Below are 20,633 nucleotides of genomic sequence, written 5' to 3'. Positions count from 1 at the left end.
GTTAATCAAATACACAGCTGACAAAATTTTATTTACAGTAACTTAATATATTGCAAACTTGTAAATATTTCCATCCTGTAAAGAATGTATATAAATCAAATTTTTATGTAATGTTTGTTTGTTTTTACTTTTTGCGATTAAAGATGCATATGGTGATAAATGTTTTCATTGGTTCACTTGACTCTTTATTTTTTAGCTTAACAAATTACCTATGATACACAACTCAGTCTCCACATCCATTTTATCATTTTCCCTTGATTTTGAAAACTTCTGCCTCCCTCTTGGTTCATACAGTGTTAGAGGCAAGTCTGAACTTTTACAATCAATCACCTGTCATTACTTTTTCTTTTTTTTCTAATACTCTGACCCAACTCTTTTGTTACAGAGCCAGCCATTTGTCTACAATTGTAACTTTTACTCTATTGGTATTACTGTATTCTCCAAAGTTCTAGTTGCCCCTAATAAGTTTTTTAAATATTCCTTCCTCAAACTGATTCCCTATCAACCTCCTGCCTTCACCAACCACCAGTAAGAGACCAATTCTTTTTTTTTTTTTTAAATTATGGCTTTTTATTTACCAGATATATGCATGGGTAATTTTACAGCATTGACAATTGCCAAACCTTTTGTTCCAATTTTTTTCCCTCCTTCCTCCTACCCTCACCCCAGATAGCAGGTTGACCAATACATGTTAAATATGTTAAAGTATATGTTAAATACAATATATGTATACATGTCCAAACAATTATTTTCCTGTACAAAAAGAATCAGACTTTGAAATAGTGTACAATTAGCCTGTGAAGGAAATCAAAAATACAGGCAGACAAAATTAGAGGGATTGGGAATTCTATGTAGTGGTTCATAGTTGTCTCCCAGAGTTCTTTCGCTGGGTGTAGCTGGTTCAGTTCATTACTGCTCTACTGGAACTGATTTGGTCCATCAGAATTGAACATATCATATACAGTATTGTTGAAGTATATAATGATGATCTGGTCCTGCTCATTTCACTCAGCATCAGTTCATATAAGTGTCTCCAGGCCTTTCTGAAATATCCTGTTGGTCATTTCTTACAGAACAATAATATTCCATAATATTCGTATACCACAGTTTATTCAGCCATTCTCCAATTGATGGGCATCCACGTAGTTTCCAATTTCTGGCCACTTTCAAAGAGGGCTGCCACAAACATTCTTGCACATACAGGAGAAACCAATTATTCTGAGTGGATCCCATCATCATCCATTTCCTCAATTTTCACACAAGTTCTGTAAGTACTTTAAGATCCCAAAATAAATTTTCTCAACTCTCTCTTCATTCAGATAAGTCCTAACTACCACCAGATACACTTTTCAAACTTCAATGGTCACCTGCAGTCTAAAATAACTATTTAGGGCCAGCATGGAGTCAGTTTGAAATCATGATTTATATTACAAGTTATGGAGATTTCTCAAATTTTTCTACAGAAAGTGGTTATTTGTTTAAAGTCGACACTTAATCTTCACAGTGTACTTTATTCCATAATTCTTTTCATTTGGTTGAAAGTTTGCACATTTTATAATATAAAAACTTGATTTAGTATATGCAAATTTACATTGAGAAAAAGGGGGTAATATAGATCTCTTACCTCACTGATTAATGCTTTATTGTCAAGCATATTTCTGGAAACACAAATCCAGTTAGAAAATTGAAGCTAAACATCTTGATGTTCAGTTTAATTTAATTTTTAATTTTATTAATTTAATAAATTTAAATTTAATATTTAATTTTAATAAATTAAAAGAATTTACAGTTAAATACTTTTAAGACATCTTTTCTCACAACAACTTTTATTAAGTAGTAAAAATTAAATTCTTTTTTTTTTTGACTCCCAGAGTCTTGACTTTATCAGTATGTTGGGAATTTGAAATTTTGTGGTAGCTCTATCCATCAAAACAGTAACTTTTATTGTTTTTGAGAATTAGTATCTAAGACAATAAGTGTTTAAATGAAATAAATACCATGATCATGTACCCAATGTGTGTCTGAAGCAAGACTTAAATCCAAGCCACTCCACTCCATGAAGTACTTTGTAATCTCTCAGCCTGTGCCTTAGGCCTGGCATAGTTACCTTATTACTATCCTCCACCCTAGCATATTGGAGTCAGCTCAAATTGGGTTCTTGAGCTGATTGCTAAATTTGCATTGTGAACTCTTCAAAAATCAATAGGAAAAGCTGTAAATCGGCACTTGAATTGTTAATTTTCTCGATTTAAGATAATATTAAGAGGAAATATAAATGATGTAGATCAAATTTAAAAGTGTATGGGGAACATTGGGGAGGCTGTGCTGTGTGTTTTAAGAGCCAGTTAAATATTTTGTCAGCACAGTTTTGAGGACATCCTCCTCCAAGGGCTATCTTCCATTCAACCCCCAGAGAGGCTTAGGGTAAAGGGAATAGCTTCATTTGGGTTTCATTCTCGATCTTGTCCTCCATTCCCGCTGCTGTTGCCACACACTCCATGCCAATCTGCTCCAGATAAAAGATTCCCAGTTACACATTGTTATTTTGGGGCCTAGCACTGAGTTGGGCACTCTTTAGGGATACAGCAGAAGCAGAAGGCATAATCATAGACAATGTCAAGAGTTGGAAGGAATCTTGCAATCCCCTCATTTTTAGGGGACTCCAAGGTCAGAACATGAGGACTAAAACTAGAACCCAAGACTCTGACTCTTAGCAACAGACACATGCATGTACACCCGTAGAGAAGAAAGATGAGGCAGAAGGAAGTCAGAATTAGCTTAAAGAGGTCCAGAGGAATTGGGGGACAACTTCATTGAGAACACAGGGTTTTAGTTGTATCTTGAAGAACAAGCTAGGATTATGGAGAGGCAGAGGGAGAACTGCAAAGCCGCAGAGATGGAAACAAAGGTCATATAGAAGTCAGTAAAGATCTTGATCAGGTGGTTTGGATTTTGAGAATGAAAGAGGTGATAGATTTGGGAGACCCTCACTCTTGTTTTTTTCTGTTTTTTGTTGTGGAGATAATAGGAAAATTCAGACTAGAACTACTAGTTGTTTGAAAAGGAAAATTTTATCTCAAAAACAGACTTCTGGAAACTTCTGCTCAGTCCAGCTTTCCTCTAGCTCTTCTGCAAACTGAGCCTTTTGGCTCAAGTTGCTGTTTCAGGGCAGGCTATGCTAGGTTCCCACAGCACCAAGTGGGAGGAGTGGGCCCTAGAGTCTTCTAAAGCTGGAGGCCAGGGTGTGGGGCTTAGACTGGGTGTTTGGGGATGACAATTATGTCTTAAGATGGAAGAAGGTACTGCTCACTACATAGATTCCTAGAATGCTAGACCCAATATGTCCCTAAAGGCAATCATTGTGAATCAGCAATCTTTCTGTTCCGGCTGATTTGCTCCCTTTTGAAAACTTGGAGGGCTCTGTCTTGTGGCTGTAGACCTAGGTTCTTACCTGTACACCACCCTTTTTTTTAATCTGACCTGGGACACTGGCTTTCAGGTCTGAAGGTGAAAGAAAACTTAGGGATCTCTACTCAAGCTCCTTGATTTTTATAGACCAGAATGGTGAGGCCTAAGGATTCACCCCACGGAGCTGGAGAGAAAGAATGGATGGGAGGAGGTGTCTAGGGTGCTGGCTGTTCTGTTCTGAGGGCAGTGCTGCTCTGCTCACGCCACTGTGTTTCAGAACCCTCGGATGGGAAATAAATGAGACAGCTTTATAACTAGGGTGATAGCCATTCATTTCAGTGGGAAGTTATAACTTATTCAGGATCCCATGTGTCACAAGTAACCAGGTGAGCATGACTAGTTCTCCACCAACACAATTCTTTTTTTTTTTTTTTTTTTTTTTTTTTAATTATAGCTTTTTATTTACAAGATATATGCATGGGTAATTTTTCAGCATTGACAATTGCAAAATCTTTTGTTCCAATTTTTCCCCTCCTTCCCCCCACCTGCTCTCACAGATGGCAGGTTGACCAATACATGTAAAATATATTAAAGTATGTTAAATACAATATATTTATACATGTCCACACAGTTATTTTCCAACACTAGATTCTAAATCTACTCTGTCCTTGTTTCTCTTTTCTTTGCTTTTTTTCCCCTAGCTTCAGTGTGTGGTTATTTTCTCTATTACAAGTTCTCTTAGCTTGTCCCTTATTTCTTAAACCCTTTTCCTCTTTTTTTTTTTTTTTGGTCTCTCTAGCATTCTATATCTTTTACCTCCTGGCTTAACTGGCCAGATTAGTACATTTTAAAACTTTATTTTTTTTTTGTTGTCTTTAATAATGTTTAATGTTCCTTTTTAATAGCATTTTATTTTTCCCAATACATGCAAAGATAGTTTTCAACATTCACATTTGCAAACCTTGTATTCCAAATTTTCCTTCCTCCTTCCCCTCCTCCACCCTTCCCCAAGACAGCAAGCAATCTGATATTGGTTAAACATGCGCAGTTCTTCTAAACTTATTTTCATATACTATGCAAGAAAAATTAGATCAAAAGGGAAAAAATACACAAAAGAAAGTTTTTTAAAAAGGTGAAAATACTATGCTTTGATCCATATTAGAACTCTCTTTGGATGCAGATAGCACTTTCTAATTGCTTTGAATCACCTCATTGTTGAATAGAGCCACATCCATCATAGTTGATCATCACATAATCTTGTCTACTCTGTATGATGTTCTCGTGGTTCTGCTTATATCACTCAGCATCAATTCCTCTTTCCAGGCTTTCCTGAGATAGGCTACTCATTTTTTTTAGAACAATAATACTCTGTTACATTCATTTGTTATCATTTAGCCATTCCCTAGCTGATGGGTATCCATTTAGTTTCCAGTTTTTTGCCACTACAGAAAAAGCTTATTACAAATATTTTTGCACATTGTGGGTCCTTTTCCCTTTTTTATGATCTTTTTGGGCTACAAACCCAGTAGTGACACTGCTGGATCAAAGGGTATGCATGGTTTCATAGCCCTTTGGGCAAATGAACTAACTAAAAAAAAAAAAAAAATGTTTGTGCTATATATACTTCAGAAAGAGAACTAATACTCTCCAAGCGCAGATTAAAGCATTTTTTTCCCCTTTTCTTTTTTGAACTTTGGAACATGGCCAATGCAGAGATATATTTTGCATTTCTCGATATATTTATAGTTTGGAATGGGCTTTATTTTTCTTGCATTCTCAATAGCGGAGGAGGAAGGGAGAGAATTTGGAACTGTGGTAACCACATCATATCTAAACTTTCTTTCTCAGAAATTCTCACCAAATTCTTGACACAATACATACTTATCAATGGAGGTTATTTCCACATTAGGAGTTCATGAGACAATTAAATCACAGGCCAGGCCAAAGCCTCCAAAAAAGTTAAAACTTCAAAATCATTAAGCATCTATTCTGCATGTTAGACATTCTACTCAATACTGGAATTTTTAGAAATAAAAGATAATACAATTTCTTGCTGTCAGTTCAAAAAATAATAATTGGGAAAAGATATACATGCAATAAATGTAACATAAAATGGAATATCACAGAGGCAAAGGAATAATCCATTTAAGAGTCTTTAAGAAAAATGGAGGAAGAACTCGTTTAATTATGGGACAGGGTGGTTGGTTTAAAATCAAATGAGATATTTTAAGGCACTTGATATATGTTTGTTTAATAAATGCTTATTTTCAGAGATCCTCAATCTTGCTGCTTTTTTGTCAACATTCAATTTGTCAACAGAAATGGGGATAACAATGGGGAGCTAAACAAACTCAAATGATACATTTCCTATAACTTCTGGATCCAAATCAAATTCTATGTCTGAGAGACTTCTAGGATATGGAAAACCAGAAAGAGTTACCTGTTTGTTTCACATTGATCCTGTAGGTGGAAGCTCAGAGTTAAGGCCATAATTTATTGGTGATGAGTCCCATATACTATCCCATAGAAAGGGGTTGAGCTGAGGAATAAATCACCAACACTCTGAAAACTAGAAAGAGCATAGCATTTACAGTATTTTGACTCTATAGACTCTTTGAGTTTACTTCTACTTTTATTGGCACTGATACTGTGGGAAGCAGTTACAATGTCTGCCCCTTAGAGATTTATGGCCAATTCTGAAAGACCCCATAACTGAATGTGAGCCTTCAGTGCCTAAAGAGTAGGATTATTTGAGGAAAAAATTCCACAAAGGGCCAATATATGTCCTTAGTGCATGAATGAAAGGTGGGATGTGACCAAAGAGCATCATACATAATCAGTGTTATTTAGTTTATTTGGGGGAAGGGAGAAGATGTGTATGCAAGACATACTTTTAAGTTTGTGTCATTTAAAAAAGTTAGACAGTAAGCAAAACAAATCAAGCCCTGATTTATATATAATATTTGATAATTTCTGAGGTGTAAATGCTCATACTGAAAATTTAATAATTGTTTCTTCTAATCAAATTCAAGCAAGTTCCAGCTTTAATGACTCTTGAACTTTTAAAAATCAGTCTTGGAAAATTGTTCTCTCAGAGATAGAGGAATACAGGACATTAATCCATGGCATCATCTTGAAATTCATAGTCCTACACTTCCTAGCTGTGTGACCCTGGGCAAGTCACTTAACCCCAGCCTCAGGGGGGGAAAATGCATAGTCCTTGTGCAATAACACTATGATCACAATATCCTATGCTTTGCAAGGAGTGCAGAATCTTTATTGGGAGAACTTTGTAATAAGAGTATATAAGGCACTACTTGTAACAACTGCTTCCCATCCCACTTGTATTTCCTACAATGAAAGGCAAGGGAGCCCTTGTTCCACCAAAGAAGTCTTAGGATATCAGAATCCTATGGGTACAGATTGGAGAAAAAGAGAGTTGTGGAGAAAAAGTATGAATAGCGATGTTCTTTGACTGAACCTACAGTCTTGCTGGCTATGGACCATATATTGATCATGGGAAAGAGCCATAACAACCTGATGCCATGGAATGTTCTACATTAGTTTGTCTGTGGCTTGGCTGCTTCTACACTAGTTGGGATATTTTGGGGTATATGGGAGTAGGAAGCTATGCATGATGTTACTGTGTTATTTTGCTATTCTATTTTAATTAAACTCTTTGCCACTGATTTGTGGCTTCTAAATAGTTTGTGAACAGAGAGAATGAGTTGAAAAGGAGTCCTATTTATTTACACAAACTAAAGGAAGATAGACATTGTTACTCACCTGGATTTGGTAGTTGCTGCTTAAGTCAGATGAAGTTGGGTTCTGTAGAGAGGAAAGGAGGTTCTCAGAGAGCTATGTGCTCAGAAAGGAATCTATGCAAAGCAACCTTTATGATCTTTAGGTTAATGCAGTTCCACTAGCCCTAAAATAGATGCCTTCTTTTCCTTTTTTTCTCCTTTCCTCCTTAATGCTTGTCACCATGCTTGGAAATTTGTATTTTTTTTTGCAACTCTCAGAACCCACTATTAAAGTTGTTTTAATTTGCATTTCTCTAGTCAATGATTTAGAGCATTTTTATATGACTATATATAGCTGTTCCCATTTTAGAAGTTAAAAGTGATTGCTGTGAAATTTTCTCTCTGCTAATTGCCAGTTTGGGTCTTATAGCATAAGAACAAATATGAAATTCTTCTGACTTTGCTGCTCTTGTCCTGGAAGGTAATTGAGACTTTGAAAGCAACATTGATGTCATGATTTTTATCTGGCATCTAATAACACTTTGTTTCTATAGGACTCAAAATATTACAAAAGTAACTTTACACCAGAAACTGAATTCTTCCTCCCTAATAGTACTTTTTCTAAATATGTGTAAAGATAGTTTTCAACATTCATTTTTATAAGATTTTGAGTTCCAAATTTTTTTCTCCATCCCTACTCCCTGCTCCAAGACAGCAAGCAATCTAAATTATACATGTGCTATCATGTTAAACATATTTCCACATTAGTCACTTTGTGAAAGAAGAATCAGAACAAAAGGGAAACAAACATTAGAAAGAAAAAAAAAGGTGAAAGTAGTTTGCTTGGATCTGCGATTGGACTCCATAATTCCTTTTCTGGATGTGGATAGCATTTTCCATAATGAGTCTTTTGGAACTGTTTTAGATTATTGTATTGCTGGGAAGAGCATTGAGCCACTGAAAAATATTGCTATTACTGTATACAACATTCTCATGGTTCTATTTACTTCACTCTGCATCAGTTCAGAGAAGTCTTTCCAAGAAATCTAGAATTCTAATAAATCTGTGTATAAAATTACAAACTTTCATTGAGCTCCAAGTTTATGGTAAACATCAAGAGAACTGGATTTGGCATCAAGAGGCCTGGGTTCAGAGTTTTGTATATATTAGGTGCTTAATAAATGCTGGTAGGATGATTATTCTTCTGTCCTCTTTTTCCACTGTGCCCTCTAGAACTAATTTTATTGTTGTAAAACCTCTTCAAAATCTAGCTTTCTCCTGAAAACATAACATTTCTGGGATACAAGGACAAGGGCAAAATATTCCCTGTTCTTAAGATTACATTTCATAAGGAGAAACAACACATATAAAACATATATAAACAACACATATAAAAAAAAAGATGAATACATTAAAAATGGTAATTTTGGAGGGCACTAACAACTGAAGGTAGCTCTTGAGCTGAGTCTTGCAGGAAGCCAGGTTCCTTGGAATCAAAGCATGGGGAAATTACTGTATTAGTAGCCACAGAACCTGAGTTCAAATCCTAATTCTGCTGTGCTACCTCGTGGCTTGTTGCTTGCTGCAGGACCTAAATTTCTCATCTCTGAAAGGAAGGCATTATAGTAGATGAACTCCAAGCTCTTTCCATCTATGAACCTTTGATTCCAAGAGCTAGAAGTGAGTGTATTCCAGATGTGGAATGTTGTCCCTGAGAAATGGAGCATTGAGTACAAAGAACAATAAGAAGGCAGTTGGACAATAGAATACTTAATGGGAACTCTTGTGAAATCCAATTAGGAAAGATGGGTTGAAGCCAGAATGGGAAAAGCTTCAAATGTTAAACAAAGAATTTTATCTTAGAGGCAATAGGAAGCCCTTTAACCTTCCAAAGAACAAGAGTGACTGTGTTTTTTCTCCCTCCCTCTGTCTCTCCTTGTGTCCCTCTATTTCTCTCTCTCTGTCTCTATCTCTCTGTGTCTGTGTCTTTGTCTCTCTCTCTGTCTTTCTGTGTGTGTCTATCTCTATCTCTGTGTATCTCTCTTGTTTCTCTGTCTTGTCTGTCTCTTTCTCTGTCTCTGTCTCTCTCCTTTTTTATAGTAGCTTTGGTTTTTTTTTTTTTAGAGAAAAATAAAGAAAAAATCATTTAATCTTTAACTCAGTCCATCATTTCATAGTCTTATTTTTTACATGTTGACTGACCAACAGTTTAATAGTTAAAATTTATATGAAATATAAAAGTTAAATTTTATACTAAAATTTAAAAATTACATCTAAAAATATGAATACAAACTACTTATATAAAATAGTTTAAATTCTAGGATTTTGCCAATCCTTAAAGCCTTCAGTACTTTCTTAGTTATTATCCTTGCTCTGACTTTACTTTTCTCCCTTTTCAGTCTTGACTTAATTAATTCAATTCCACACTATCCTTTCCTTGTTCCTCTCTTCACTGCTTGTACCTAATTTTGGACACTACCTTCTATATACATAATTTCTTCCCATTAGAAAGTGAGCTCCTTGAAGGCAGGAACAATGCTTTTGCCTTTTCTTTAAATACCCAAAATATAGCACAATACCATAGTAAATATTTAATAAATATTTTATTGACTGGTTAACTCTATTCTCAGATCCTTCCCTGAGGTTTGGAAAAGTTTGAGTGATTATAAGACAAGAAAGTGAGCGATTTGAGAGTATCGTCAGACAGTCAATCATTCCCACCACCTGTGTCCACTGCCTCATTTTTGTGCTGCTGGTCAAGGAACTCAACTCAGCTGCACTAACTACATCACAAATTTACGTTGTCCACCTTGAACTTGGCTCTTTATGTACCAAGGCTTTTATTTGATTCTTCTTCTATTCTTTCCTTTTCCCCTCACAAAAGTGATTCCAAATTTCAGGATTCTACTTGCATGCACCTCTTAGTTATCAAAGTTTATTTCTATCACAAATCTTGCATCTGTCCCCTTCTTTCTGCTTACACAATTATTGCACTGGTTCAAGTTCTCCTCATCTCTCACCCAGCCTATTTTAATAGTCCCATTATTGGCCTTTCTACTTTGAGTCTCTCTCTGCTCCAATCCATCCTCCATAGGCTGCTAACAAGACCTCTTTCTCTTCAGTTTCTTCCCTCTTCTTGCTATCATTAAGACTTGCCTTCCCCCAGACCTGAGTGCATCCTCCGGCCATCCTTTCCAGCACTAGTTGTATATTTTCTTATAGCTCCAAACAAAGGTCTGTCTTGCTCCTTACTGCCATTTTCAGTCTCACCATTTGCTTCCTAAATCAGCAACTACTCCTTCTTTGAAATGTATTCTGTGAACACTTTTTACACTTTTTACACAGATCATGTTAGTGATTATCTTTGTTGTTTGATCATTTCAATCATATCTGATTTCATGGCCCCATTTAGGGTTTTCTTGACCCCAAGATAATGGAGTGGTTTGCCATTTTCTTTGTAGTTTAGATGAGGAAATTGAGGCAAACAGGATTACATGACTTTTGTAGGGTCACACAGCTAGTAAGTACTTTGAACCCAAGACTTTCTGAGGCTGGGCGCTATCCACTATGCTTCCTACCTACCTGGTGCCAGTTCCCAGGTAATTCTCCTTCCAATCTGAATGAGTTCAGAATATGGTTCACTAGCTTCTTTTCCTCCTAAATAGGTCTGATTTCAACACTTTCTCAAACACCTTACCCTCCCAGGAGCTCAATCTCCTCAAATTCTATTACCTACTTTTTCATTCTACCTCACAGATGTTTACACTTTGAATTTCACCATTACCCACAAAGGTTTTATTTCATTGATCAAAACTCTGACATTTCTATGTTCGACATAACCTCCTGTCATTCCTCCTCTTCTTATGTCTTAATTCTGCTAAGCATATTTGTTGCTCTTAGTATGACCCCTGAACTCTCCACTCCTCTGCTTTTCCCCTCAGGACATTATCCTTACTCTGATTTCACTTTTCTTCATTCCCAATCTCTAGCCTTAGTCAACTTATAGCATTTATTAAGCTCCTGCTATATGTCAGGCACTATACTAAGCACTGAAAAGGAAATCTGTTAATATGGATTACTTTGATTTATTTTTAGTTCAATTATAGAATTAAACTCTTTTCTTTAGCCCTAACATCTAAGACAAACTAACATAGATAATTGCTTAAGTCTAGATTGCCTATAGATTTAGTGAATGGATGGATTGATGAGACTTTATTATTAGTAGCAGGTAATTTAAGAGGAATAAAATAGCCATAGGATTATAAGGGTTTTTGGGGGGTGTTTAAAGGCAAAATTCCCCTTTCTGGCAGCTTGAGGAAGGTTAGCCGAAGGTTAAGTTCCTCTTTCTAGTCTTAGTGAATAAATTCTCTTTTCTTCTTGGGCTAGAGTCTAAATTGAGTAATGTCATCTTTAAGGGTTGGCAGCTGGAAGGGGAGAGGGGATATATGTGTGACTGCTAACCACAAGCTCCTCTTTCTCACTATGCTTTCTTGTTACAAAAAGGACCACCTGTAAAGCAATGACTTTTGACGTAGGATTAAGAAAGAAGCTAATGTGTTATTACTGGGCTTATATCCTAAGAAAATACTAAAGAAGGGAAAGGGACCTGTATGTGCCAAAATGTTTGTGGCAGCCCTTTTTGTAGTGGCTAGACACTGGAAAATGAATGGATGCCCATCAATTGGAGAATGGATGGGTAAATTATGATATATGAATGTTATGGAATATTATTGCTCTGTAAGAAATGACCAGCAGGATGAATACAGAGAGGCTTGGAGAGATTTACATCAACTGATGCTAAGTGAAATGAGCAGAACTAGGAGATCATTATACACTTCAACAATGATACTGTACGAGGATGTATTCTGATGGAAGTGAATATCTTCAACATAGAGAAGATCTAATTCAGATCCAATTGATCAATGATGGACAGAATCAGCTACACCCAGAAAAGGAACATTGGGAAATGAGTGTGGACTACTTGCATTTCTATTTTTCTTCCCAGGTTATTTTTACCTTCTCAATCCAGTTCTTCCGATGCAACAAGAAATTCAGTTCTACACACATATATTGTATCTAAGCTATACTATAACACATTTAACATGTATAAGACTGCCTGTCATCTAGGGGAGGAGAGGAAGGAGGGAAGGGAAAAGTCGAAACAGAAGTTGAGTGCAAGGGATAATGTTATAAAAAATTACCCATGCATATGTTCTGTCAATAAAAAAGTTATAATAAAAAAAGGAACAAGCTAATTAGTTATGTGACCTGCCTTTGTCCTGTTATGTTCAAAACAAATTTCTGTATTTTTTAAATTCCTCTTTTTGGTTCTAAAAATAAACTCTGTAAGTCACTCCTTGTTTCTGATGTGTGAGGAGTGAGATGACCTGGTGTGATATACAAATGCTAGCTTTGCAAATTTAAATCATAATTTTGTCTCATTTTTATTTCAGATAATTTTTACATCACTGGGGACACAAAGAATGACAAGCCCTATTCTCAGAACTGATCTTTGTATAATCTTGTTATTGCCATGTACAATAATCTCCTCCCCCATTCAAAATAACAGTCGATAGTATAAAATATTTGGGAATGTATCTACCAAAGGAGAGTCAGGAATTATATGAGCAAAATTACAAAACACTTGCCACAAAAATAAAGTCAGATTTAAATAATTGGAAATTCATTATTGCTCTTGGATAGGCCAAGTGAATATAATAAACATGACAATACTCCCTAAACTAATCTATTTATTTAGTGCTATACCAATCAGACTCCCAAGAAACTATTTTAATGACCTAGAAAAAATAACAACAAAATTCATATGGAAGAACAAAAGGTCCGGAATTGCAAGGGAACTAATGAAAAAAAAGTCAGAGGAAGGTGGTCTAAGTGTACCTGATCTAAAGCTATATTATAAAGCAACAGTCACCAAAACCATTTGGTATTGGGTAAGAAATAGACTAGTTGATCAGTGGCATAGGTTAAGTTCACAGGGCAAGATAGTGAATAAAAATAGCAATCTAATCTTTGACAAACCCAAAGATCCCAAATTTTGGGATAAGAATTCACTATTTGACAAAAACTGCTGGGAAAACTGGAAATTAGTATGGCAGAAACTAGGCATGGACCCACATTTAACACCACATACTAAGATAAGATCAAAATGGGTCCAAGATTTAGGCATAAAGAACGAAATCATAAATAAATTGGAGGAACAGGGGATGGTTTATTGCTCAGACTTGTGGAGGAGGAAGGAGTTTGTATCCAAGGGAGAACTAGAGACCATCATTGATCACAAAATAGAACATTTTGATTACACCAAATTAAAAAGTTTCTGCACAAACAAAACTAATGCAAACAAGATTAGAAGGGAAGTAACAAATTGGGAAAAAATTTTTACAGTTAAAGGTTCTGATAAAGGCCTCATCTCCAAAATATACAGAGAATTGACTTTAACTTATAAGAAATCAAGCCATTCTCCAGTTGATAAATGGTCAAAGAATATGAACAGACAATTTTCAGATGATGAAATTAAAACTATTTCCACTCATATGAAAGAGTGTTCCAAATCACTATTGATCAGAGAAATGCAAATTAAGACAACTCTGAGGTATCATTACACACCTGTCAGATTGGCTAAGATGACAGGAACAAATAACGATGAATGTTGGAGGGGCTGTGGAAAAACTGGGACACTGATGCATTATTGGTGGAGTTGTGAAAGAATCCAACCATTCTGGAGAGCAATCTGGAATTATGCCCAAAAAGTTATCAAAATGTGCATACCCTTTGACCCAGCCATACTACTACTGAGCTTATACCCCAAGGAACTACTAAAGAAGGGAAAGGGACCTGTATGTGCCAAAATGTTTGTGGCAGCCCTTTTCATAGTGGCTAGAAGCTGGAAGATGAATGGATTTCCATCAATTGGAGAATGGTTGGGTAAACTATGGTATGTGAATGTTATGGAATATTATTGTTCTGTAAGAAATGACCAACAGGAGAAATACAGAGAGGCTTGGAGAGACTTACATCAACTGATGCTGAGTGAAACGAGCAGAACCAGAAGATCATTATACACTTCAACAATGATACTGTACGAGGATGTATGCTGATGGAAGTGGATATCTTCAACATAGAGAAGAGCTAATCCAATTCCAATTGATTAATGATGGACAGAATCAGCTACACCCAGAGAAGGAACACTGGGAAATGAGTGTAAACTGTTATTTTTACGTTCTGAATCCAATTCTTCCTGTGCAACAAAAAAATTCGGTTCTACACACATATATTGTATCTAGAATATACTGTAATATATTTAACATATATAAGACTGCTTGCCATCTGGGGGAGGAGGTTGGGGGAGGAAGGGAAAAAATCTGAATAGAAGTAAGTGCAAGGGATAATGTTGTAAAAAATTACCCATGCATATGTACTGTCAAAAAAAATGTTATAATTATAAAATAAAATAAAAATTAAAAAAAAATTAAAAAAAATAATCTCCTCTCTAGCCCTCTCTGAAATCATCCTGCTGAACAGATCCTATTCTCAAAGAGTTCACAGTCTGATGGGGAGACAACATGCAAACAACTGTGTGCAAACAAGAGAAAGGTAAATGTTGAAAACTACATTTTCATTTAGGAAAAAATACATTATAAAAATAGTGTTTTATTTTCCCAAATACATGTAAGAGGTAGTTTTCAACATTCACTTTTGTAACCCTTTGTGTTCCAAATTTTTTTTCTCCCTGTCTCCCTTAACTTCCTCCTCTCCAAGACAGCAAGCAATTTGATATAGGTTAAATATATGCAATTATTTTAAACCTATTTCCATATGTATAATGTTGTATGAGAAAAAGCAAAACAAAAGGGAAAAAACCACAAAAAAGAAAAAAAAGAACAAGTAAACAGACAACAACCACAAAAAGGTGAAAATATTATGCTTTAATCCACATTCAGTCTCCATAGTTCTTTCTCTGGATGTGAATGGCATTTTCCATCCCAACTCTATTCAAATCTTTTTAAAAAACAAACATCAGGGGCAACTAAATAGCTTAGAGCACCTGCCCTAGAATCAAGAGGACTTGAATTTAAGTCTGACTTCAGGCTGTATGAGCCCCTGGGTAAGTCACTTAGCCCCAGTTGCCAAAAAACAAAATACATACAGGCACAGACACCAGTAGATTCTACATTTAATCCTGGAGGTAACTGGAAGTCCCCCCCCTCCCCCCCGAGTTGGTTGCAACAGGGGAGTGACAAGGATCAGTTGACAGTTGAGTTGAGGCTGCACTGGACTTTGGAGAGACTTGAGTCAGACAGATCAGGCAGCAGTTAGTGCAGTAGATGAGGAGCACTTTAATGAAAGTGGTGGTCATGCTGTTACCTAGGTTGTGAGCTTTGTTTTCCAGGAGAATTGTAGCATCCTTGACAGTGAAAGGAAAATTAGGATGAAGGAAGGATTTTCAGGGGAAAGATAATGGGTTCAGTTTTGGACATGTTGAGTTTTAGATAGCCACAGGTGTTACAGTTGGGGATATTCAATAAGCAGTTGGAGACATGAGACTGGAGGTTGAGAGAAGGGCTGTATAAACAGATCTGGGAATCATCAGCATAGAGATGAAAATTGAACCCATGGGAGCTGATGAAATCAACAATTGACATAGTATAGAGGGAGAAGGGAAGAGGGCCCAGGAGAGAGCCTGGGCACACATCCATGGTTAGTGGGCAAAACATGGATGAAAATCCAGAGGAGACTGAGAAAGAGAGGTCTGATAAAGAGCAAGAATAGTGTCATGAATGTTGAGAGCGGTAGCCCCTTGATATTCCTTGTTTGATCTCCAACTTCCTTTGGGACTTGGACCTTTGATGCAAGATCTGGTCAAACTAGTTTGGGCTATCTGAGCTGGCTGGGGTTTTACAGCCCCCATTCTAATCTGCTCAGATAGACCAAATGGCATCAGGAAATTCCTTTTTGGGAAGAGACTTCTTCTGTCCCCAAAAGATAACAAGAGAGTCCTTATCTTATTTACATCACTCTCCGGAACCTCCTTACATCACTGCATCTGAATGATTGTGCTCTTGTATAAAACAGAGTCCTCAAAAATCTATTCTTTGAAAAATGGGCCTTGTACCATGCAGCCATTTTGCCCACCGGCTCTCTGGTGTTTCCATTCTAATCAATAAAGACTGTGTTTCCATACAGCATTAAGTAGCAAATTCATTTGCTGCCGACCCTGCCTTTGGTTACTTTGGGGAAGGAAGGAGAGAGAGAAAAGGAACAGATCCATCTCGGTTTAGACCCTCAGTTTACTCCTCATCATTTACTCCTCATCAATGAAGGATCTAGAGAGAAGGGAGTGAGAAGGGAGAAGAGGGTGATCAGCAGTGAGAGAGATCAAGAACAAGGAGGATTGAGAAAAGGTCATTAGTTTGGAACAAAGCATTTTCTATGAATGATGAATAAGCCAACAACCCCTGTTCCTATTGTCCTACTGATGTTCATCCCAATCCCAACCCTCTGTTCTTACTCTTGTGCCACTGAAAAGAAATGGTTCATGATGGTAAAGTACATTATAAAATCCTTTTGACAGACTAGCTGTATGATACTGGGCAAATTATTTTATCCTATTTGCCTCAGTTTCCTCATTTGTAAAATAAACTGGAAAAGGAAATGGCAAACCACTCTAATATAGCTCTGCCAAAAAGAATTGGACATGGCTTTATTTTTTCATTTTAAAAAGATTTTACAAGCTTATTATTTTTTCATTTTCCCCAGTTACATGTAAAACAATTTTTTTAGACATGTGCATTTACTTTTTACATATTTCCCTGGGAATCATGTTGGGAGAGAAAAACCACAAAAAAAGAAAAAAAATGAACATAATATATGTTGATCACGTCTTAATAGTTCTCTCTCTGCTGTGGATGTTGTTTATTGGGATAAAACAATCTTTTTTATTCTTTCTTAATTGGTTCTCTACCTCACTTCCCACAGATGCTATTTGGAACCTTCTTTTCTCTTCTTTAGCATGTCCTCCACTGTCTCAGGATCTTCTTTATTGATATAATGGAAGTCTTTTCCCAAAGCTTTCTTCTCTTCATCTCAGAACTCCTTCACATCTTCACCCACCATTTTCTTCTTTTCTCCAGTGTTCGAAAAGGTGGCCTTTCTCCTTCCCAAAGATAACTTCTCTCCTGTGCCCTTAAATCCCTCCCTTTCTTTCTTTCTAGCAAGCTCTCTCAGTCATCCTCATCTAAATTTCAACTTTTCCAAGGTTAATGGCTTCTTATTGCTTGCCCAAGCATTTCCCTTTTAAAGAACTTTTACTAGGCCCTATCATTTTTTTTCAACATCTCTTTCAACCTTATTTCTCACTTAATTCCTCAGTTCTTTGCAATCTAGCTTCTGATTTTATCATTTATTTGAAACGTCTCCCTCTAACATTATTAATGGTCTCTTAGTTGCTAAATCTGATATGCAGATACATATAAAGATATGTTTATGCATATATATATATATATATATATATATATATATCAAAATCTCTTTCACCAAATCTCATCATTTAGATCACCATATTTCGACTCTAGCTCCTTCTTTCTACTCCTTCAGCTATCACTTTGTTCAGAACTGCACCATCTCTCACCTAAACTGTTGCAATGACACATGAATATAATCTTTCTGCCTCATCCTGCCCTATTTCAATAAATCCTCCACATAGCTGCCAGAATGATTTTCCTTTACCACAGATGCCCACATCACTCTTCTACTAAGTAAACTCAAAGGACTCCCTATTGCCTGGGGAATAAAATGTAAACTCCTTTATTGAGCTTTTAAAAACCTTTCTCTTTGCAAACTTAATGTACACTGCTCCTCTCCCATTCTGTGCAATTCAGTCAAATCAGCCCCGGTATTGTTCTTTACCTATGAAAAGTAGTCTCCTGTTCTCCTAATTCCACTCTTTCACCTCAGCATGAATCCCTTTTCCTCAAGACATACTTCAAATACTGCTTTCTGCACAAAATGTTTTAGTGATGGTGTTTTTCAGTCATGTGCAACACTTTGTGAGCCCATCTGGAATTTTCTTGGCAAAGATATAGGAGTGGTTTGCCATTTCCTTCTCCAGCTCATTTTACAGAAAAGGAAACTGAGACAAACAGAATAAAGTAACTTTAAAGTATCTGGGGCTAGGTTTGAACTTAGGTGGATGAGTTCTTGCCCGGCACTTTTATCTATTGGATTACCTAATTGCTCTTACATGAAACCTTTCCTGACTTCCAAATGTTAATTACTACCCACTTAAATACTTCTTTGGACTTAACTGGTTTTTATTTATTTGTATTTCTTCTCTTAATATTCATTTTGTATATACTTACCCATATACTTATTTTTTTCCATTATATGTAAACTCCTTGAGAGGAGAGGTTATTTCATTCTTTGGACTTTAAGCCTTATAGTAGGATTGATTTAATAATTAATTGTTTGTCAGGAATCAAAATCAATCTTATTGACTTCTATTCTCTTTCCTTTTTTGAAATTCAGGACATTCACCCTTTTCCAGTTCTGTGGTATCACATCAGTTACTCCCATCCTGGTTTAGCCCATCAGCTGAGATGGTTTTATGTAGCACATGCTACAGCTCCTTGAAGTCTCAGGTGAAAGCAGAGTGCCAGGTAGACACCAAAGATGGATGAGCACCCCTTAAAAATGCTTGGCAAACCCTCATGTCTGAGGAGCTAGTTGTCCTTAAATAGCTTATATCTACCATCTCATATCACAAAGCAGGCTGGGAAGTTTCGGGATGCCCAGATACTAAGTGGACAGAGGATTGTCTGGAGATTCAATCTTATATTGTTCTATCCACCTGAAGAACAATGAAAATTAAAACTGCTGGACAAATGTCCAAATGTCCTCAGGGGCAGTCCCAACCTGCCAGGTAAGAAAAGGATCTCAATGCACTTTCACTTCAAGCCTCTGAGGAACAGAGCATGTTCTCTTCATTCATAGAAAGAAAGTTGATGTTTAAAATGGTTGTACATGGTTAACCTATATCAGATTGCTTGTTAGTGTGGGGAAGAGGGAGGTAAGGAAGGGAGGGAGAAAAACATGTGGAACTAAGAATCTTATAAAAATGAAAGTTAAAACCACCTTTACACATATTTGGAAAAGTAATCTACTATTAAAATAAAATTTAAAACAAATGAAGTTGAAAGGTCAAATGACTTGCCAAGAGCCATACATGAAATTAGAGTTCCTTTCCTGATCCCTGGAACTCCTTGTTCTTGTACTCCTGCTGCCCTTCATGCTCTCCAAAGAGAAATGTTTGAAACGTGACTTACAGAACTTCAGTTAAGAACTGCAGAGGACTAGGGCTCAGGTTATTATGGATAAATAAAACATTTATTAAGTTCTTGTTATGTGCCAGATACTGAGCTAAGTGCTGGAGATACAAATAAAAACAAAATAAATCCTGCCTGCATTTCTCAAATATGTGGGAAACTGAGTCAAATTTATAAAAAAGCTATTCCCTAATTGATAAATGATCAAAATACATGATCAAGCAGTTTTCAGAAGAAGAAATCAAAGCTGTCAATAGTCTGCATGGAAAAATGCTCTGTCACAATTAGGGAAATTAAAATTTAAAAAACCTCTGAGGTAACATTTCATGTCTATCAAATTAGTTATAATAGAATGCTGGAAGGGATGTGGGGAAAAATTGGGACACTAATGCACTCTTGGTGGAACTTTGAACTGACCCAACCATTCTGGGAGACTATTTAGAATTTTGCCCATTTTAACAGAAAGACTTGGCTACTCTGATTAACATGACAATTCCAAAGGACTCATGATCAAAAAATGCTCTCTGCCTCCAGAAAGAGATGTGAAGAACTTTAAGTACAGATTGAGGCATTTCTCCCATTTTCTTTTTCTCCTCCTTCCCTCCCTTCCCTTCCTCCCTCTCTCTTTCTTCCTTCCTTTCCTTTCCTCCTTCCTTCCCTCCTTCCTTCCTTCCCTCCTTTCCTTCCTTCTTTCCCACCTTCTTCCTTTCCTTCTCTTCCCCTTCCTCCCTCCCTCCCTCCCTTCCTTCCTTCCTTCCTCCCTCCCTCCCTCCCTCCCTTCCTTCCTTCCTCCCTCCCTCCCTCCCTCCCTCCCTTCCTTCCTTCCTTCCTTCCTTCCTTCCTTCCTTCCTTCCTTCCTTCCTTCCTTCCTTCCTTCCTTCCTTCCTCCCTCCTTCCTTCCTTCCTTCCCTCCTCCCTCCCTTCCTCCTTTCCTCCCTCCCTTCCTCCTTTCCTCCCTTCCTTCCTTCTTTCCTTCCTTCCTTCCTTCCTTCCTTCCTTCCTTCCTTCCTTCCTTCCTTCCTTCCTTCCTTCCTTCCTTCCTTCCTTCCTTCCTTCCTTCCTTCCTTCCATCCTTCCCTACCACCTCCCTCCTTCCTTTCTTCAAAGAAAATTTCACAATATGAGAAAATATATTACACAA

This window comes from Sminthopsis crassicaudata, chromosome 4 (genome assembly GCF_048593235.1).
Source record: "Sminthopsis crassicaudata isolate SCR6 chromosome 4, ASM4859323v1, whole genome shotgun sequence".
NCBI classification, from domain to species: Eukaryota; Metazoa; Chordata; class Mammalia; order Dasyuromorphia; family Dasyuridae; genus Sminthopsis; species Sminthopsis crassicaudata.
The sequence above is the reverse complement of the archived record's forward strand: the minus strand, read 5'-3'. Positions refer to the sequence as shown.